Below are 305 nucleotides of genomic sequence, written 5' to 3'. Positions count from 1 at the left end.
AGCCACAAAAACATTTGGACTTGGAAACTAAACACAGCTATGCACCCAAGCAGCGATGGTCTGTCGGTCGTCTCCATGAAACCTGACATTTCCTGTGTGTTTTTGTGTCCTCTGTCTTCTCTCTCCCATTTCACAGTTTGTGTGTGTGTGTTTGGGCATGGACTGGTTTTGGTGCACTGGAGGTGGGCTGTTTCCTGCCTTCTGGTCTCCACACACATGGTGTGAATCACACACCTGCTCCTGGTGACCTCTTTGGATTATTTTATAAGGAAGCAGCAGGCATTCAGTCTTTGTTGCATGAAAAC

This window comes from Haplochromis burtoni, unplaced genomic scaffold (assembly GCF_018398535.1).
Source record: "Haplochromis burtoni strain Fernald_Lab_line unplaced genomic scaffold, NCSU_Asbu1 Contig_858, whole genome shotgun sequence".
NCBI lineage: Eukaryota > Metazoa > Chordata > Actinopteri > Cichliformes > Cichlidae > Haplochromis > Haplochromis burtoni.
The sequence above is the reverse complement of the archived record's forward strand: the minus strand, read 5'-3'. Positions refer to the sequence as shown.